The 20,619-nt window shown below is 47.9% G+C and overlaps 1 protein-coding gene across 1 annotated transcript in view; it reads left to right on the top strand.

Annotated features, from left to right (window-relative positions):
- Nucleotides 1–20,619, top strand: part of LOC308252953 (general transcription factor II-I repeat domain-containing protein 2) — a 583,288-nt gene that overhangs the window by 284,888 nt on the left and 277,781 nt on the right. The gene's annotated exons all lie outside the window — the stretch shown is intronic.

The raw sequence follows: 20,619 nt of genomic DNA on the forward strand, positions 1-20,619 counted from the left end.
CAAGGAGAACTGCACATGTAGAAAGGACCCCTCACAGCCCAGGGAGCACTGAGAAATATGTAGGTTTGGTTGCTTTAAAATTATGCTCTACGCCCAGCAAAAGGTGCCATTTTTTGTGGAGAGGTGTGTCAGGGGGTCCAGAATCCTGTCCCAGCTGTAACCCTGTTGCTTTTTACCCAGGAAGGATTTTAAAGAGTCACCTATTCATCAGATGCTTGACTTTTCTTTTATGATATTCCTGCTGGTCATACGCCAACACCAGGATAGTTGCTAGCACTTCTTCACTCAGAAGGCCAGATCCAGGCTGAGCAGGGCCCCTCACAGAGGAAACAGGAGCACAAGCATGAGGGAAAGAATGAAAATCAGGGACCATAGGGTCAACATGCTATACTGGTCAGAAAGTGTTCCTTGCACACCAACCATCCACTGGCTGATCAACTTTGGGTCAGTTATGTAACTTCTCTCTGCCTCAGTTTCTTCATCTGTAAAATGTGCATAGTAATAATCCCTAATTTATATGGACATTATGCATAAAATACATAGAAGAGTGCCTGCAAATAGCAAACATTACACATGTGTTAGCTATTATCACCATCACCATTATTATAACCAACATCTTCATTATTATATCATCATCAATATCACCACTATACTCACCATCATCACCACTACCCCCTTCACCATCATTATCGTCACCGAAATTGTGTCACTTCTGCTTAATCCCAGAGCCTGATGATTGAAGTTGGGAACACCAGGCTAATGGCATGATAATAGCTGATCACAGTGAACTGATAAATATAACTAAATATATTTTCTTTACCTCAATCCAATTTCATTTCTTATTGGAAGCTGGACTGCCCTCTACAACATCTCTACAAAGCAGTTGCCAGCCCATGTTTTAATTCCTCCCATGGTAGGGAGCTGACTTCATTCCCAAGAAGCTCATCTAACTGCCAGATCCAGCAATTTGACTCTAGGGCTTTAATATTTCTGCAAATCCAAGAATAGCAATGCTATCCCACTGTGGAATTACTTCCGTTGGTTAAAATAAAATTAGAAAATAGGCCATTATTTGTGCTACCTCCTTCTTTTCTTATGCCCAGGGCAAATTTTTTGCTGCTCCTCTCATTGAGAGGTGGAGTCTAATTCCCTGCCCCTTGGATCTGGGCTGGCCATAGTGACTTGCTTGATCTATAAAATATAACATAAGTGGCTTCCACCCAGTCCATCCACCCAGCCGATGCCACCTGAAGCAGACCTAGCTATCTCCATCACGTCTTATTCAAATTTTAAATCCATGAACAAAATAAATAATTATCATTGTGTTAAGCTTTTAAATTTGGAAGTGATCTGTTAAATTGCAACAAATAACTGGAACATCCTGAAATAGCTGAAACATCTTATCTCTTATCTTCGAATTACCCTTAAACTCCTTCAATACAAAACATGTAAGGGAGCCATCACAGTTCATCTGAGTTCGCACTACAAATTATATATAATCCTAGTGCTGGTTAGAGGGCTTTTCCTTATGATGAGGCACAAGCTAGCTCTCCTTAACTTCATTCATCCATTCAACAAACACTTAAAAGCGCCCACCATCAGGTGCTATGCTGGAGATTGTGGAAGACAAAGATGCACCAGCCACTCACTGTCTCAAGGACTTCGGAACCTTCCTGAATGAGGCAATGCATCACAGAAGAGGAGCAGTACACAGCTGTAAGGAAACTCAGGGATGGAGAAATATGTTCTGTCTGGTGGGGAAGACAGTGAACTGACTGCAGAGGGATGGAAAGGATTCCCCAGATGGAGAAGAGGAGGAGGGTGATGGGGTAGAGGGACAGGGGGTCCATGAAAGGATATGGCACTTTCAGGGATCAGTTAGGAGGCTAAAGTGGTGGGGAGCAAAGGGAGGCTGAAGTGGTGGGGAGCAAAAGCAAAGAACAGAGAGACGAGGCTGGGAAACTAGGTTGGGGTCAGATCAAGAAGGACTTCATAAACTGAGAGTTTGGATTTTACCTCGATCACAAGAGAGAGCTACAGAGGGGTTTTAAGCCAGGGCATAGCAGAAGCAGATTTGCATTCCTGAAAGAAGAGTCTGGCTGTAGGATAGGATCAAATTAAAAGAGGCCAACCTAGGACTCCTTTCTATAGCTGGTCAGGAGATGAGGGGTACCGACATAGGGCAGTGGAGACTTCAGAAAGTTTACAAGACCCAGTTGGAGATCAATTGGATAGAGCAGAGAAATCAGTCAAGGATGATCCCATATTTCTGGCTGGGGAGGTGCCATTCCACCAACTACCAATGAAAGCAGGCGCAGGCATGAGGATAGGGCAGACAAAAGTCCCCTTTGATTCTTGGGACATCCCACACCCTGATTCCAGTTCACATGTTCAAAGACAGGCATAACGTCCCGAGCTTGTTGCTTGGGCATTTGCTTGAGTCTCTTTGTTCCCGTGATCCTCTTGTTTTTCCATTTCCAAAAGGATTAGAGCGCACATCTGACTATAGAGAGAGTCTGTTCTAAAGTCCACGCCAAGAAAAAACAGGTACTGTTAAGGTTTTTAATATCTTTTTAGTTGCTGCCTTTTTCAAGGATTATAACATCAGCACATGGTGTTGAAAATACATAAAAGTACACCCATAGCCCAATTTCTCAGAGAGAGTATTAACATTGGCGGATATTCCCTTTCAATGTTTTTCTGTTCATACATATTTGCTTTACCTGGTTAATAGTGTTGTGTGAGCATTTTTCTAGGCCTCTCACACTAATCTAGAAAATATGCTTTTTAAATGGCTGAACGGAGTCCAACATGGGTGTACCTAAATGAAGCGAACTTCCACAATTGGACATTTCAGCTGTTTTCATACATGTATGTGTCTGTGCTTTGCTTTGTTTTTTGTTTTTGTTTTGCTCATATGAAAACCTTATATCAAGCATGTTTGTGTCTAAATCTTAGCTATTCTTTTCTAACTATTTCTTTCAGACAAATTATTGGAATGGGCCAAGAATTGACAGATTTGAGCTTGTTGAAGGGTTTTTGGTACTTATGACAAAGTTTCTCTCAAAATATAAAAGCATGGTTTTGTCGGTTCTTTTTTACCCTTCCCCGTTTGGCTGTGGAGGAAAACACATGGCCGCACTTTTTGGAGCCTGAAGTTTCTGGAAGACATTTACTGACTCTTTCTCGGTGGAAATTTGAACTGCTCTCCTCCTCCCAGGATGGCCCTGCCCTGTGATTTACAACCGGCCCGAGCCGGCTCAGTTGCCACAGCGCTGTCATCGCAGGCTGTCGGTCAACCAAATGGAATAAAAGCTCCAGGGTTATTTGGCCTCTGAGCAAACACAGGGGAACAGTGGCTGGTCTCTTCTGCTTCCAAAGGAACATGCTGCTTTAATAACACTCAAGAATGCTTTTCAGGAGTCCTGCTCCCCAGAACTTTCCTGTCAGGCCCGGGGCCTCTTTCCTGAAATGTAACGGCCAGCCAGCCAAGTCCCTGGCCACCTCCACTGCCAGGGCCCCAAGCCCTGTGCAAGGACTGTGGGGCATGCTAATTGGCTGGTATCCAAGGAGCATGAACAGTAAGTGTGCCTTGGACCAGACCGGGGAGGTCCACAGTCCAAGGGCTGGACAAACTCCAGCTGGCTGTGTGCAAACCAGGCCCCTCCAGTCCTTTCTGCAATATGCATGGAGTGTCCTCCTCGAAACCAGAATCGCTGCTTACTGGGGACCAGGGAGGAAAGATGTAGGATGATTTTAATCCCAAGCAAGTGCAAATCACTGCAGAAAAGTTGAGTCCAGACACAGAGAGGAGGGCTCTGTCCCATGGGCTCAGCCAGTAGGGGAAGGAGCTGAATGAGGAGGGATCACATTCTGCTTCCTTCCTTGTGTGCATGGACAAGACTTGCAGAAAGCAAGACTTTGAGTCTGTAGGATGTTAGGAAGATGTGACAATTGTCAAGGAGAGAGATATTGAAGGCCCAACCACAAATATCAAGGGGGTAGAACTGATGAAACTTGATGACTGTGGGGTATTCAAGTGGGGACAGTTTACTGGTATAGACTCCAATTTCCTCAACTAACAATGACAATAATAATACCTGCTGCAAAGAGACTTTGTGGGTCAAATTAAATGACACATGGAAAATGCTTATGCCCAGCCGGCTTGGCTCAGTAGTTGAGCGTCGACCTATGAACCAGGAGGTCATGGTTCGATTCCTGGTCAGGGCACATGCTGGGGTTGTGGGCTCCATCCCCAGTAGGGGGTGTGCAAGAGGCAACTGATAGATGGTTCTCTCTCATCATTCACATTTCTATCTCTCTTCCCCTCCCTTCCTCTCTGAAATCAGTAAAAATAATTTTTTTTAAAAATGATTAGTACAGTGCCCTACTTAGTCAAACTCATTAAAGATTAAGTCCTAAAATAAGTAAGACATAACAATGTCATTATTTTATAAGCCTGCAGGTCATGGCCAAACATACAGAGTCAAGAATCAACATGTAGATGGCAGGACAAGCCATAGGAATGGACAGGACCCGCAAGGCGGACCTGCAGTGAGGAGACAGATGAACAGGATGCAAATGTGGGGAGCACTGATGCAAAAGAACTGCTCGGGAGGGATTTGTGGAAAAGGAGAGTGAGAAAGAGCAGCTCAAGCCAAGCAGGAAAAGCATTTGGAGACAGAGAAGGTGCCCAGTGTGGCTCTAGTAAGACCAAGATGGACCGGGATTCATTGGATTTGGCCACAAAGAAGTCACCAGGCAACATGTTTTCAGTGGTGATGGTGAGATTGCAGTGAATGGAGAGAATAAGAGTGTGCACGGGAGATGTTCATCACCTCATTATACATCACAGAGAAAAGGGGCATAATCTAAGTGTCCAACAATGGGGGACTAGGTTTGTCATGTACTTTTCTTCATAGCATTACACGACAATCATTATAAAACAATTGTTTTGTAGCAGAAAAGTGAGGAGGATTAACAGTGAACAAAGGAAGCAAAAGACACAGGTGTGGAAGTAACACAGAATACATTTTTTAAAAGCCTACAATGATATAAAAAAAAAAAAAAAAAAAACAGGCAAGTAGAAAATGACTATGTTATATCTTTTCTTAAGAGATTTGTTAACACTAGAGAGTTCAAAAAGAACAACAGAGCTGACTCAAGGTTTGGCAAATAGGATGGAAAACAAGTAAAAGGAGAATGTGGTCCAAAATATTAAATGGTGTAAAATGCAGCTTCGTGACTGTATCAAGGGCAATGGACAAACCTAGGAAATGCAAATGCTCATGAGGACGCTATACTATAAATGTATGCACTTCCTGACTAGCCGGGAAACTCCATGAGGACGGGGCCTCACTGTCCTGTTTTCTTGGGGAAATGTGGTATCTAAACTAGAACTGCAAGCATTAAAAAATGTGCACAGAGAGGAAAGGACATAAAAATGTTGAGAATGTATTAGGGTCTGGGATTGTGAATGTGGAGTGTTTTTTTTTAATTTCCCTAATTTTCTATCCTGGGTTTATACTACTTTTATAATGTAAAACAGGAAGGAAGGAAGGAAGGAAGGAAGGAAGGAAGGAAGGAAGGAAGGAAGGAAGGAAGGGGAATGGGAAAGGGAAAGGAAGGGAAGGGAAGAGAAGGGAAGGAAGGGAGGGGGAAGAGGGGAGGAGAGGGGAGGGGAGGGGAGGGGAGGGGAGGGGAGGGGAGGGGAGGGAAGGGGAGGGGAGAGAGGATAAAACTAGCACGTGGACCTTGGAGCCAGATGACTTGGCTTAGACCTCAACCATGCCACCCACTAGCTGTGTGACCTTGAGTGAGCTCCTTAACCACTCTGAGCCTCAGTTTTGTCGATAAAATGGATCCACAAAGAAACCCAGCAAAATTGTGTTTATTCATTCTTTCCCAACTGTGAGCTCCTGGACCCCAGTCCATGCCATTAACACATTGATGTTGTGAGATTTGAGTGGTGCTGAACTCATCCTCAAGTTCGCAAAACAGGTTAGAGCCCTTCTTTTTTGTGAAAATATCGGGGGGGGGGGGGGGGGCGGGGGGCGCGTTTCCAAAGCTCCAGGAGCCTTGCTTAGCTTCCTCAGCTGTGACCCAAAGGACCTGCCTTATTTACATAAGACTGCCCTGTGGAACAATAAAAGCTGAGACAATATGGGTCCCTAAGAGCAGAAATTTACTAGCAGAGGCGTGTAATCCTCCTCCCACCCAGCTCATGTCCAGATGTGACCTCCGGATTCTGTACACATTGGCAAACAAGGAGCAGGCTCTCCCTCCCGACATTCCACAGCATCGTTTTCACTGCTAGAAAGCAAGAAATCCTGGCAGAGCCGTCTCAGTTTTTTCTGGCCACCACATGGAGAAAAACAGAAATGGGTCATTTGTCAAGGTCCAAAACAGCCCAGGAGGAAGTCTCATGGGGTGATTCCCCTGCGACACTCATAGTATCAGAAGTCACTTCTATAACATTAGGAAGTAGTGGATATACAAGCCCCACAACCCACATGTTCTTAAGACCCTTAAAAAGGAGTGGACCAAGGTAGGTCTCCATCCCTGGACTCAATCCTGAATGCCTCTCCTCCACTCTCACACTTGACCCCACCATCTCCAGCTACCTCCCCCTTCTTCCTCCTTGTCTTCCTGCTATGGCACATGGGTTACACTCCCCAAACCCTTGGCTCCTCTCAGTGAGGTCTTTAAGGCTCCTTGTCCTTGCAGGGCATGGAAATCCCACAACCACCACCACCAGCAATCCCTTCAGCCGGGTGTCTTCTGAGCTCTCCCCTAAGCAACCACTCAGTACCCCTCTGACATTTTCTCCTGCTCTTCCTTGTGACTCCACTCCTATTGTACAGTGACCCACCATCACGGCCAGCAACCTTGTTTCTGACACTGAATTTACAGTGGGACTGTCCATCATATCCTCCCACCTCAGCATCCTGAGCCACTCAGGTGTCCGAGATATGGACTCTGTCCATGGACTCTCTCTCTCTCGGATGCCTCGGTCCAAGCCTCAGCTGGGAGTTAGCAGTTGGTAATCTCCCTTATCTCCCATTTGGCTTTATTTTTAAAACTAGCTTCTCATCTGACCTTGTTCCCCTTGAATGTGTTTATAAAAATAATCCAGAAAACGAGGTGCAGAGAACTTCATATATGAGACCATGCCATGCCCTCCGGACTTCAAATGAATGTTTTCAAAACACTTTGACATCCATGTGGTCACTAAATCTTCCAAATCTCCCTTTGAGGTGAGCATCATCCCCGTTTTGGGGATGGGGAACCTGAAAGTCATGGAGGTGAAGTGCATTGCCCAAAGGCACAGAGCTAGTACACGGCAAAGTTGGCATCAAGAGCTAAGTTTTCAGATCCAAAGCCCAGTGTTTCTCTTGCATAGCACACTCTTCTTCTGCAGAGACAGGGACTGAGCCCCAGGCTGACTCCAAGACTAAGGTCCCAACTCAGTGTCATTAGCCATGAAGCACAGACCTCATGGCAGTGACAGTTCAGGGCCTCAGAGCCTGAGAGGGCACAGTGTGAGCAAACACTGTTGGAACAAGGAAGGTGAGAGAGGCTACGTGGAGAGAGGGGTAGATGGTCAACTTCAGAACAGGGCAGGGTCCCATATGGTGCCCATCTCTCACACTGTCCCTGCTGTGCACTCGCAGATGGTCTCACTCTGCACCAGCCACCCCTCTTTATTGCCTCCATAGGGCACCGACTGCCTACCCTCCTGGACATTCCTCCCTATCCTGAACTCTTGCCCTGATGAAGTGACTCAGGTTGAGGCCCTACTGCAAGAAAATGGTTCCAAGACCCTCCTCCTTCTGCTTGTGTTGTGCATGGGGACCCCAAAAGATACCATCTTAGCCTGGATCCCCTCAAAAGAAGAGCCTGAGACGAGAAGTTTGGTGCAGGGGGTTTATTTCAGAGGTGATCCAGGGATCAAGAAAAAAGACGGTGGGAAAAGCACGATCAGTAGACAGAGAAACCTGATAAAATTAAGTAGCAAGGTCACCACTGTATAAAGTATAGCAGTTACCATGTGACCGCTATCTCTTAGAGGGCTCAGAGGTGAAACACAGCCAGCACCACACTTTTCAGCACAGCCAAGAACAGTCTGTGCTCATAGACAAATTCTATCCCACTCGACCTCAGAGAAACATTCAGAACTCCCTCCGATTTATACTTCAGAAGGACAAGGTACTACAGCATTTATCACAAGTTCCCACCCCTATTTGCCATATAAAATAACTTAATCAAGAGAATGACATCCCATTATTTTACCACTTGCTGTTGGTTACAAGCAAGTTGTAAGTTTCACCTGCACTCCAAAGAGGGTATTATATAAGGGTGTAACTCACTGGTGGTCACCCCACAGTGTGTCTGCCACACTAGATCAATGGTCCTGACCTTGGCTACAGATTAGAATCACTGGGAAGTGTTTTCCAAAAATTAGTGCCTGGGCCATGCTGCAATTAAATCAATTAATCTTGATTTAATTGTCCTAGCAAGGGCCTGGGCATCAGCATTATTTAAAAGTCCCCAGGTGATTCTAGTGTGCAGCTGGAGTTGATAACTACTGGTCTTGGATGTGGGAGAAGAAATGAGAGTTCCAAAAAAAAAAAAAAAAGCTGTCTCAGCCCAATCTACGAGTCTCAGCCCTGACTTTCTCAGGTCAAAAGCAATTTCCATTTTTCATCCCCAGCAAAACTAGCCACCACAACTTCTCATTGCACAGTCTTTGCCTTTGCCTATGGAGCTGGCTAGGCTCCTGATCCTCACCTTTGTCCTTCCCCGTCTTTTTCCTCTTGCCCACACCTTTTTGTAGTTGCATACCATTCTGGCTCTATACTCTTCTTATACCATTATACTCATCCCTGTCATTTTCTTCCCCTTTCACCTCCTTTATCCATCAGGGTTCTATTGGAGAATCAGAACTACCAAGAGATGTGTATAATAAAGAAGTTGTTATAGGAGGTTGATTTGACCTTATGTTTCTGTATCTGGGGCCAGGAGCCTTGCAGTCCACAGGGCAGGTGATCAGGAAAGGAAGATGGATCTGAAGTAAGGAAGAACAAAGACAACTTGCAACCAGTGAGTTTGGACTGGAACTCACACTGGTGTCTCCTTGCCTCTGAGTCTCCACCTTCGATGATGGGGCTGATCTGCAGGAGAAACTGGTGTCCTTTCTTCCAGCGCCGAATAAACACAGAACCCAGGAATCAGAGGAGCCAAAGCCAATTAGCAAAGCCAGTGGCCAGCACAGATGAGCTGTAAATGGACTCAGGGCCTGCTCCATCCCACCTGCCAAATAAATAAAGAATGTGGCTGCTCTTCCATGTCCACCTTCCAAATATAGTGTATGATGTCCCTTGTGGCCTGGGCTAACCCAGAACTAAACAGGGAAGGGGATTTAAGAAACGTACTAGTAGTTTCAGCTTAGCTAAGCTGACATGGCACAGACCCAACATACTTCCCCTCTTTCTCTCTTTCTTACTTCTTTTCTTTTCTCATTGTCTTCTACAGATTCTAACGGCATTTTCAGTCATGATAATTTACTCCTATGTAAATCTAAATATTGAATTTGAACGTATGGGTTTTCAACTTTGTGCTGTTACCATTGGGGGTGGGGAGCTATCTGGTAAAGGTAGTGGAGGAATGTCCAGAGTGGAAGCCAAATCTTTACCTTTGCACCCAGGCCAAAGGTGTTACAGGGGCCCACACTGACCTAGCCCTGTTAGCTACCTCCCTGGGCCTTCTAGGGTCAGGGCCAGGATACTCTCTATCTCTCACTATATCTAGGCCCATGCGGAAAGAGTTTTCACTGGGTCCTGCAAGACTGAGATTGTCTCTGTCCAGGGGCTTGTTGATATCTGCCACTGCGGTATTTCTTTATGCTGACACCTTTTGCTAGGGAAGTCCAGGCTGGCACCCACTGCTCTCAGCAACACCCATCTCTGAAAAAGCTGTAAACAATATTCACAATGAGCATCAGACCTTGAAAACATACCTGGCACTTAAGTTACAAATGAGGAAACTGAGGCTCTGGAAAGTCAAATCATTTGTCCATGATCACTCAGCCAGGAAGCAATAGATTCATGTTTCCAATTCAAGTGTCCTAACTCCCAGCCAGGGACAAGCTATTCTGTGAAATAAAGACTCAGAAAATAACGGGGTTTGGTCCCCAAGGGGCAAGCCAAGCCAGGCAGCCTCCTTCAGATCTAGGGCTGGCATTTCTTTGAAGTGAGGGTAACACCTCGGGGAATAAAAGTCTGTCTGCTCAGAAGGGATCATGTGGAATTTGGGGCCCTGTTGTAGACTAGACTGGCCTCTTAGCTCAAGCAGTTAACATGTGTTCTGGTCTCCCTTAGAGGTCTCTGAGATGAAACGCCGGCCGCCACACTTCCCAGCGCAGCTGAAAACAGTCTGCAGGGGCCTATCTGGAGCAAATCAGTCTCACTGGAGTGAAAAATAGCAGATGTCAGAGTTCGCCAGCAGCCCCGGGAAACCCGAGCCCTGCTGCCCGCAGCTCTGCCCTCACAAATCATCCTCTGAGCAAATCTCTCACTCACACGAGGCAGCTTCTTGGCTCCTGGCTTCCCTTCCGCCCCAGAGGCCCAGCTGTGGCTGCCAAACAGGTTCACAAGCTGGAAAGGAAACCTAGAATCTCCTGAGGGGGGCATCATCCAGGAGGTTTCCTGGCTCCAAGTCAAAGACTCATAGACTAGTAGGACATTCAAGCTCAAATGGGCCATAGGGGGCCTCTGGTCCAACTCCACCTAAATATCTTCTGTAACAGCCAGCAATGACTGGATAGAAAGGAAGGAAGGAAGGATGGATGGATGGATGGATGGATGGATGGATGGATGAATAGATGGATAAACAAAAGGGAAAGAGGTAGGGTGAGATAAACAGAGATAAGCAGAAGGCAGGAAAAGAGGGACAGAAAAGGGAAGGGATGGAGGAACAATCAGGCACTCACCTTTTTGTCTTTGACCCACCAGGAGTTGTAGCAATTCCTAGGTGACCTCCACCGCAGCTCTTCTTACCTTGTCTCCAAGGCCAAGGGTGTTACATGGGCCTGCCTTGACCTATCCCCACAGGTCACCTCCCTGAGCCACCAGTGTCAGGGCCCAGGACCCTTCACTACTGCTCACTATTCTTACGGATTGCTTTGGCAAAGGACCATGACCAGAAGCGTGTTCCTTGTGTGTTTATTTTGTCTTTGGAACTTGCCAGAGTTTGCTTTCCAAATACACCTGCTCTTCCTCACTTCCCCAGACAAATGATGCCAACTTGACCATGTCCATCAAGGCCAGGCCCCTCTGAGGTTTTCCTCCCAGTCACCGCCACCATCCCAGAGCATGGCTTACCAGAAGGTGCTCACTCCTGGTGCAGGACAGAGTAGCAGCCCAGCATTGGGGATATATCCATGGGATCCCACCCTGATTCCCTTACTCAGCAGCAGGCTGATTTTACTGGAATCATGTGATCAGACCTATAAATGGGAGTCATTATGCCCAGTGCTGTTGGGAGGATGAAATGAGAGTAAGCATTTAGTACAAAATGGTATGATAAATGGAGACACTTTTAGGAAAGCACCCAGCATGAAGGCCCAGCAGAGCAGATTCATTGCAGCCACGAGCATTATGGGCTGTACTGCTAAAGCGTGTGGCCTCCATGACCACAACCACATCTGGGATATAGCAAACCCTTCCTGATGGATTGGCTGTTGGCTGATTCACTGTTTTCTCCAGCATGCCCCAGCAAAGGGAAGGAAGAACTGGTTTTGATTTCTTTGCTGCAAAAATGACCAAATTTGCAAAGCCCATGGACTATAGATTTCTCCAAAATAACACAGTTTGGGTCTCGTGTCCAGATCCCGTCCGATCATTATGTACACACCCTCCCTCCACTTCCTGTAACCATTAAGCACAACTCTGAAAGCAGGATGTGGGGCAGGAGCATTTGTGCGTGTGATGTGGATGGCCATGCCAGCTGTGCTGGCGTGGGGGTGGGGGGGATGAGGTGGGGAGGGGATGGTGGGCAGGGGACTCCATCAATATTGTATCCGGGGATGGGGAGATGGGGGGAAGTAGTTTGTGCCCATCAGGATTTAGGTATTCCATCTTTAATCTGGAAGTTTAAGGAAGAGGGGGAAAGACTTAACTGAGAAGAACTAAGAGAATATCAAGTGGGAATGGTAGGCAATTCCTTTCAACCAACATCCGTTGAGCACCTACCGTGTACCAGTCTCCATGGCACCCTAAAGGAATCCACAGTCTAGGAGCACACACAGATTATGTCTCTCTCTGGTCAGTTCTGAAAAGGGGGGCTGGAAAATGAAAAGAAGGGAGGGACACTCAGCACAGCCTAGGATGCAGGTTCCTAAAGAAGTCACCTGGGCTGATATGAAACCACCTGGTAACCTATAAGACACACAGGTGTAATTAAGTACCAAGCACTTCTCCATCAGGAACAGCCAAGTCTTCCAGCCAGTCTCTATGTGGATTCTGGTCCCCACATCTTCTTTGCAGCATCTTCCCCTTGGGCTCCATGGACCACCAGGACCAGCACTTTCTTCAGGCAATCATCTTTCCGGAAGCTGGGTGGGCTCCCGAGAATCCCTCATTCCCTTGGGCCCACTATCTAACATGTAAGGGTTTCCATGCGACCTGCTGCGGCTGCCCCTCAGGAACACATCTGTTTCTGCCTCCACATGTTCACATCCGTGCTTGCTTCACACTGCTGAATGGGAAGTTATCCCTGGTCAGGAAGTCCAGCATTCCTCTTCCACTTTTGCACTTGGTTTGAGGACCCCACGTTATCTGTGCTGATGAGCTCCATTTCCCTAGGTTCCAAGAACTTGGCAACCTTAGATTGTACTTCTCAAAGCTATACTCTTTCTCTGGCCACCTGCCTTAAAACGTAAATCCCAGAAAGACACTCCCAGACCTTAATAGGGGCCTACCTCATGGCACCTGCTTATAGACCCCCTCCCGTTACACTAACCAGTTCCTACCTAGGCTGTTTTGGCCCATTCTCAGTCCTGGGCTCATCCTGGCCGTCACATCTCTCTGATTCCCTCACCTCTGAGGTCTTCAGCAGGTTGGCCCTGGAGAAATTTTATCTCAATTGCCTTTCCTTGCTCATTTCCTGCAGAAACACTCTTACTAGTCCCTCTGCTGCCTCAGGCATATGTAGACTCTCACTCCTCCTTTCCCCTTGTCTTTCAACAAGAGCTGAACTCTCTGATATGCCACTGGGGATAGCACCATAGACGCGAACACCCCAGATGTTCTGCAACCCTTTCCAGCTTGCTCCCTACCTGCTCATGGCTACCACTGGTCAGTTTCAGGCAGGTCAAGCCTGCAGTGAGATGCAAGGGGCAATGGGGGTGGCGGTGGCTCCGTCATGAGGAGTGGAAGGAGGCAGGGGATTAACTTATTCAACAGCCATTTATTGAGAGCTTTCTCTGCACCAGGGCCCAGCCTAGATGCTGGGATTCCCAGTAAACAAGACAGACGGAATGCCATTGGAAATGTTTTATCTAAACAGAGGGAAACAAATAAATAAATAAATAAATAAATAAATATATCATTTCAAATCACGACAAGGGCTATGAAGAATAAACGGAATAGCAGACTAGGAAGTGATGGGGCAGGGGTAGATGTGTTGAAGCCTGAACGGTGAGAAGGAGGAAACTGAGCAAAGATCTGAGGGCAGATGTTTCCTGGGAGAGGAAACAGCATGTGCAAAGGCCCTGGGTAGGGTGTGGGAGCGGGAGAAAAGTTAGTGTGTAGCGGAAACAGAAATAAGGCCAGAAAACAGTAGCTAGAAAAGAATGGCAGGGAACAGTGGAGAAGGGGCTGGGCAGGAAGATAAGGGGGCTGGGGCGAGGTTTGTGGGAGGACTCATGTTTGCTCCTGAGGAGGGGCTGGAATTGTGTCCGCAATGTTTGAGCCTGGGGCTGCTTCAGCTTCTGAGACTGATTCCTCACGACAGGCATGATCCCTGCCGTGGAACCGCCTGCATTGCTTCTCGTGGCCCCGAGGGCTCAGGAGCAGGCTGTCCTGCAGCTGTAGGTCTGCTCAGCCACCCAGGGCCAGCCTAGCCAGAGAAGACTGATGACTCCCTGAATTGCCCCCTCCCAGGAGCCAGATGATTCTCAGCACTGGCCCACACAAAAACCAACAGCTTCCAGGGCGGGGCATAGCGTCACAGGCTCTGGGAGTGGAGTTTGCTCCACATATCCCAGGCAAGATGGAAGGAGAGGGGCTCAGGGAGACCTTCCCCAAACACCTGCGCCTCAGCTGGCCGGCGCCATTAATGCTTCTGACTCCGGAGGAACACTCCCCCGTTCCCATCCTCAGGAGAATTCTCATCTTTTTTCCCTTATTAGTTGTTTTGTTTCCAATTACACATCTAATATTCATCCACCGGAGAGCATTTGAAACATTCAGAGAATATAACAAAGAAGACAGCAACTAGGAGCAAACCGAATACCAAAAGAAGCCACTAACCTTCGGCACAGAGGTCTCAGAGTGTGGGCCCCAGACCAGCAGCCTCAGCATGGCCTGTGGCTTGTGGGAAATGCAGACTCTTGGGCCCACATCTGTCCTAGCAATGCAGGGACCCTGGGGGGACGCCCAATCATCCGGGGGATTTTGAGGCACACTCAGTTTGAGAACCACTGCTTCAGAATACTCCCTGTCTTCCATCTGGGCTTGTACCTAGTCAAGTTCACTCTGTGACTATGCTGCATGTTTTGATTATTTTCCCCAGCATACATCAAGAGATTCTCCCAGGTCATTATAAACTATTAGAAAACTTTCCATGAGTGTCCTTCCTGACGTCTGTGTAACAATATGCCCCATGGTTTTGCCATCATTGACTTAACCAGAACTCTTTTCTAAGCACCTCTGGGAGTTTTAGAAGTCCTATCTATCCAACTGGATCCTCAAAAAAGTGGGAAGGCGCAGCTGCAGCCCCTGCTGAGACACATCTGGATTTGGTACAGAGGAATCCTGACTGCTACCAACACAGATCCAAGTGGGTCAGGAGAGAGGGTGCTGACCAGGAGCTAGTAGGTGTGAGCTCCAGGCCAGACTCTGGCCTTGAACAAGCTCCATGCCCTTTTGGACACAGTTGACCACTGAAAGGCTTGACCTTCACATCACGGAGGTCTTCTGACGGTCTCTTGCTATGGGTTCTGGGCACTTCCAGTTGGCTGTCCCCCCAAGGTGGTCCTGCAGCTCTCAGCATCCTGGGAAGCATAGCTATTGCCAGCAACAAGGCTGTCTGGCTCTTCTCTCATCCAATCTACTCCTGCTCTCCTGCCCACCTGCCACTTGCTCTGATCACCTCTGTCAACAAAAAAAAGGAGTCTAGCTCTGGCCAGTTCCACCCTCTGGCCCCCTCCTGCTGTCCAGCTGGGACCCCACCTGTCGTCTCACCTGCCCTGCCAACCACCTCCTAATGCATGTCACAGCCTCTGCTTCTTTACTGCTTACTCATTCCAGGGCCCTGCAGCCAGCCTTGTTGTGTTGGGTGGCATTCTGGGAGGTGTGGGAGTGGTCCAGATGAGAAAGGCAGGGATGGTGGGGACTGAGGAAAGGGTAAGGAACGTTCTCTCAGAAACCACTGAGTACCTCTGAGACGGGGCTCATGAGAGAGAGGAGCCCAGCGTGATTGCCAGGTTCGTTTTCTCCACTATCATTGCCATTTTTCAGGAGTATACAGGAGGGTTATTGGGCTCTAGGGAGGCAGAAAGAACATTAATTTGACCTTGCTGCAAGCATCTGCCTCTTCTCTGACCCGTCCCTCGGGCCTGCTCTGTTTCCCCAACCGCCAATTCCAGGCCTCCTCGCCCCCACTCCCAGCCCCCATTCCAGGGGTGGCCTAGCTGACAGCCCGCACTCTGTGAGAGTCTGGCTACCAATGGTTTCATGTGCTCCTGCTCCATTTCCAGAGCTTCACAGAGGCCAAGAAGGCCTCAAACGCCCCAGTTTTCGGGGGTGGGGACAGCTGGAGGGAGGGAAGGGGCCAAGACTTATGTAGCAGAGATGTCCGACCCAGGCAGCTCAGCTGCAGCAGCCACCCCAGGTTCCTCCACTGGAATCTCATCACACAGAGGTGGGCTTTGGGGTCTCCTGGATGTGCAGAGGAAGGTGTGAGGGTGGTCCCCTCACTGTGAGGTTCATCAGAATCACCTGGAGGGCTGTGTCACACAGATCACTGGGCACCCCCACCCAAGTCTTTCTGACTCAGTAGGTCTGGAGTGCAGCCTGAGAATTTGCATCCCTAAGGAGTTCCAGCTGCTGTTGCTGCTCCCAGCACATGAGAATGGGGGAGCGGGGCGGGGGGGGGGGGGGCGGTGGTAAAGGCCTGAGTGGGGAGCTCTCAACAATTTCAGGGAGAATGAATTCCACCTGGTTCATTGCTCGCTCCCCAGGGCCAGACACATAGTAAGTCTCCAATGAAGATTTCTTGAGTGGACAACCCTAAGTCAGAAAATAAAGGCCCAAGAGCCCAAGACAAACCTCCCTTTGGGGTGGGAGAAGGCAGCTCTGAGGCAGAGGGCTGCTTCCTCCATCGTTTTCACTCCTGAGCTCCAGGCAATGGGGCTCAGCTCATACAATCTAAGCAAGGCACCCACCCCTTCCTCCCCCGCTCCCCTGGGCCGTGAGCTGCCTCATTGACATGCAGCCCGCACAGTTGCAGAGCTCACTTCTGGATCACTGAGAAATGGGTCCGATTTGAAAATGTCAAGATCTCGTTAGCAATTCCAATGGCCACAGCGGTAATTACGCCTTTTCATGTTCCAGTGTGTTACACCGCATCAAAACTGACACAAACGCCTGGTTTTATAATATCACAGCCTGGAAATAAATGTCCAAAATGATATGAAAATGTACTAGGAAGAGATTAATAACTGTTCTTCCAAGAGGAAAGATAGCCCTTTTCAACCAGTATATTACATATTTTTCCTCTTAAGAAAGCCTCTCTGATAGCATCTCTCCTTGAGGGGAACTGAATTATATTATCACTCCCAGGCAGTAATCAGTTCTGTCAGCTACAGGGCTGAGCTGTTGCAGGCAGGAGGGCAGTGGGGAAGGGTGTCAGGGGGAGGCAGTTCCAAGGGGTGGACCCTGGAAGGGACACTCCCCAACCCAACCCACCACCAGCCCAGAGTTTTTCTTCCTCGAATAGATAGAACCTTGATCTGTTGATCTATGAGCATCTCGTTGCAAAGCAGGAAGGCTACAGAGGGGCAAAGTGGCATCTGTTTACCTAGAAAAACCCTGTCTAGCCACCTGAGAAAGCATCCCTCTCCAGTCCCAGCAATGAGCTGGGAGATGCTGGTCCAAGGATGGGCCTATATAGCAATGATTTCCTGAGACCCCTGCTTTGAAGGTCCATCCAAGTAAGACAGAAGGGAGGCCTGCCACATGCCAAGGATGAGCTGGGCACTTCATATGCATTTCCTCATTTAATTATCTCAACATCCCTAGGAGGTTGGCATAATAACCCCCATTTTGTTGATAAGAAAACTGAGGCACAGTGAGACAGTCACTTTCCTAAGCCCACACAAGTCAAAGAGTTGAAGCATCTGGAATATAAGCAGATCCCTCTGACTTGGAAGGCCTCTCTCTTCCAAGACTCTTTGTCACTTTCAAGGCGGCAAATGCTAACAGCCACACAGGGACCCAGACAGGGAGCGGATGTCTGAACCAGGGACAGCAAACTCCAAGGAGGCATCACAGCCAGTTACCTTAGCTCCTGAACTTCACAGGTGCCCCACTGCCCCCATTACCAAAGGCTATATAAAGAGGAGGATAAGTTTGACAATGTTTGGTCAAATTCTTAGAGCCCAGGTGACAGGGAGATACTAGACAGCTTGGAATCCCAGTTGCAAAATATATGTGGAGAGGATACCCAAGATTAAATATTTAAGTGGTTATCTTTGTGTGGACCTTGACTCTCCCCCAAGGCCCAGGGAGCCAAGATGAGCCAGGCAGACCTGGGTGACATCCTTTGCCCTGTCTTCATGCTCTGTGACCTCAGACGAAGGTCTCCCAGCCTCTCCCAGGGAGAGGCACCTTCCCCACCCCAGACTCAGAGGAAGTGAGAAGCACCAGGGGTGTTGACAAGCTCCAGGCGCACTGCAGACCTGGGACACAGGGAGATGCGGGAACCAGCACTGAACAGAGCGTCATGTCTAAAGCAAACCAGCCTTTTTCCAAAGATGAGAATCGACAAAATTAATGAGGCCGATTACTGCCAGCTGCTTAGAGGAACTTGAAGGCTTTTGATGTCAGTACATTTATGATGACAGAGTAATTAGAGCCAATTAAGAAAAAAACGAAGCTGAGAACCGTGTAGTGGGCTCATACTGGCTGAGTCTCAAGGGGCCTCAGACCCTCTCTGGAGTCCCCAGAAGTGCTCTCAGGAGAGCAGCCTACAGCCAGGTACCCCTGTGGCCTCTAGGAACACAGGATCAACTGAGCAAGGACAGAAGGCAAGGAGGAGAAGGAGGTCCAGTTTAATTCAAAATCAAGACTGTCTTGTCTAGGTAAGAACCAGTAACCATTCCAAAGAATTTCTCTTGCAACCCGGTGTGCAGGGTCATGCACACTTAAACAGAGGCAGCATGGGTGTAGTCCCATGACAAGCAGCTTTTCTAATGGGTGGGTGGACAAAACCATCACCATTCCTTCACTCAGCTTCCATCGCCCATGGGAGGCACAGATTTGCAAGGAGGCCAGCTGGGACTGGGCAGAGTTGATGGTCTGGAACAGAAAGAGGATGGCTCTTCTTACTCCAAAATTTAAGACAGAGGAAAGCAGATGGATTTACAGCTCAGGGTGGCTCATGACTCTCGGTTCATCTGCCACCCTCTTCCCTGATCTTCCCAGGTTGTTGGAGAAAGGCATCCCTCGGCCTTATTCACGGGCTAACACAGGAAACATTGACCTGCGATTAGGAGAGCCCTGCAGAGTTCCCAGACGCCCCTCCCACCATCAGCTTCCCGATCCCTGAACCTTGATACCAGGAATCGAACCTTTTACTCCACCAGGAGAAATCCAGCCTAAAATGCAAACTCCCCCAGGCATGGGGCATGAGAACCAGAATTCTTACTCAAAGGTGAATGGCTGCTCTCTCTCATTCAGTCAAAGGTAAATGGCTGCTACCTTTCATTCAGCCAAGATGCTGTACACCAGCCCTGTGTCCTGCCATGGTCCTCATCTCCCTGGCCCTACTCCCCCATGGCAGGCCCAGGTGAGCCAGGGGCAGGGCAGAGTTCTTACAGGGCTGAAAGTGGGGCAGATTTTCATCAAAGTTGAAATAAAAACAAAGAAGAAACTCTGAAGCCCATTTTTGAAAGACCCACTCCACCAGATGGAAGTAATATGCGCCTTGCAACCATTTGGTTACGGTCGCCTTTGTGCTCAGAGATCTTTAACGCAAAAGCAGAGTGGAAAATAAACACAAGCTCGTAAACGGAGAAGTCAGATTCTCCCCCAACAGGCTGAGGAAATCAAAGCACATGTGCTAATCCCACTGCTTGCCCTGACCAGCTGCTTCCACGGCGGGTCTCTCTGCCTCTCTGGGCCAATTCACGCATCTGTAAAGTAACAGAGCAGTCCCATATGATTCCTCAGGTCCATCCACCTCTGTGAGTCTAAGGTACTATACTCACCTCTGATTCTTAAGTATTTTTGCTAAAATGCAATCACAGGGGGGAGGAAAAACCCTACGAGAACCAATGGATATGTTTCTTGGCTAAAAAGAACCATTTATTCTGGAAAATGAACTATATCCCTGATGTGAGCATTAAATCAAGCCGCATCCTGAAAGCACATGTTCAGGGCCGCAAGAGACATGGGAGTCCAATTAAAATATTTAAGCTGGTTTTCTTTCTTCAGAGAATCACAAAGTCTAACTACATACACATGTCTGGCATTTTCTGGGGATTGTGATGAGATTTTTGCATGAGTTGTTTGGCGTTTGAATTTTATTGGATCAATACCAGGTGTGGGTCATATAACGAAAAAAACTTGGGGGGAAAAATCTGATGTGTTAGTCTCTCATTACGGTTTCTATGCCTTGCTTTTATTTTTTAAACTCTAAGCACACGGGACTTGTTCTGTAGTTTCCTTCAGTCTAATGCTGTGTTATCTCAAATGCCCTTGTTCTCATGATCAGAGTTAGAGATTGTTATTGGATATCGAGGTCGATGCTTTATCTCCATGATACCACGGCAGGCAACCAGGAATGCCATTGGGTGAGGAGCTGCTGGCTCTCCAGGAGAACTCATGAAGAAGACTAGTATGAGATTGAGACTTCATTCATGTTGATGATGGAGAGTATTCTTCTATTTCTGAGGCGTGTCCTGAGTAGGAAGACCAAATTAGTGTATAAGAGAGTTAAAGACACCTAGATCGTATGCCAGGAAACTAGTTCATTGGTAGCAGGAGTATATCTGTTAAGGGACAGTCTGAGCTGCTATAACAAAGAGACCCAAAACACAATGGCCTCACCAGGTTGGAATCACATTTATTTCTCGCTTAATCCAGAGAAGCCATCCCAGGGCTAGGAGGGAAGCTC

The sequence above is a fragment of the Plecotus auritus genome (genome assembly GCF_963455305.1).
Source record: "Plecotus auritus genome assembly, chromosome: 7".
In the NCBI taxonomy this organism is placed as follows: Eukaryota; Metazoa; Chordata; class Mammalia; order Chiroptera; family Vespertilionidae; genus Plecotus; species Plecotus auritus.